Source organism: Trachymyrmex cornetzi, unplaced genomic scaffold (assembly GCF_001594075.2).
Source record: "Trachymyrmex cornetzi isolate Tcor2-1 unplaced genomic scaffold, Tcor1.1 scaffold1023, whole genome shotgun sequence".
Lineage (NCBI taxonomy): Eukaryota > Metazoa > Arthropoda > Insecta > Hymenoptera > Formicidae > Trachymyrmex > Trachymyrmex cornetzi.
Genome location: NW_017295569.1, coordinates 26,214 through 26,458, shown reverse-complemented (window position 1 = coordinate 26,458; position 245 = coordinate 26,214).

Genomic DNA, 245 nt, shown 5'->3' with positions numbered 1-245 from the left:
TCGCCGCTCTGTACCCAGCCAAAAGAAACGCGGATCGCGAATCTTCCTACCCACACTATACGACGATGTTGAATTTCGAAAATATAGAATTTCCTATAACGTTAAAAGACGTAACGAAATTCGAACGTCTCAACGACGTGTCTATTAACGTATACGTTATCGAGGGACAAAATACGCTAAACGTTCTCCCGATACGACTTACCGACGACAAAAAGGAGAAACATGTCAATTTACTATATTTGCGA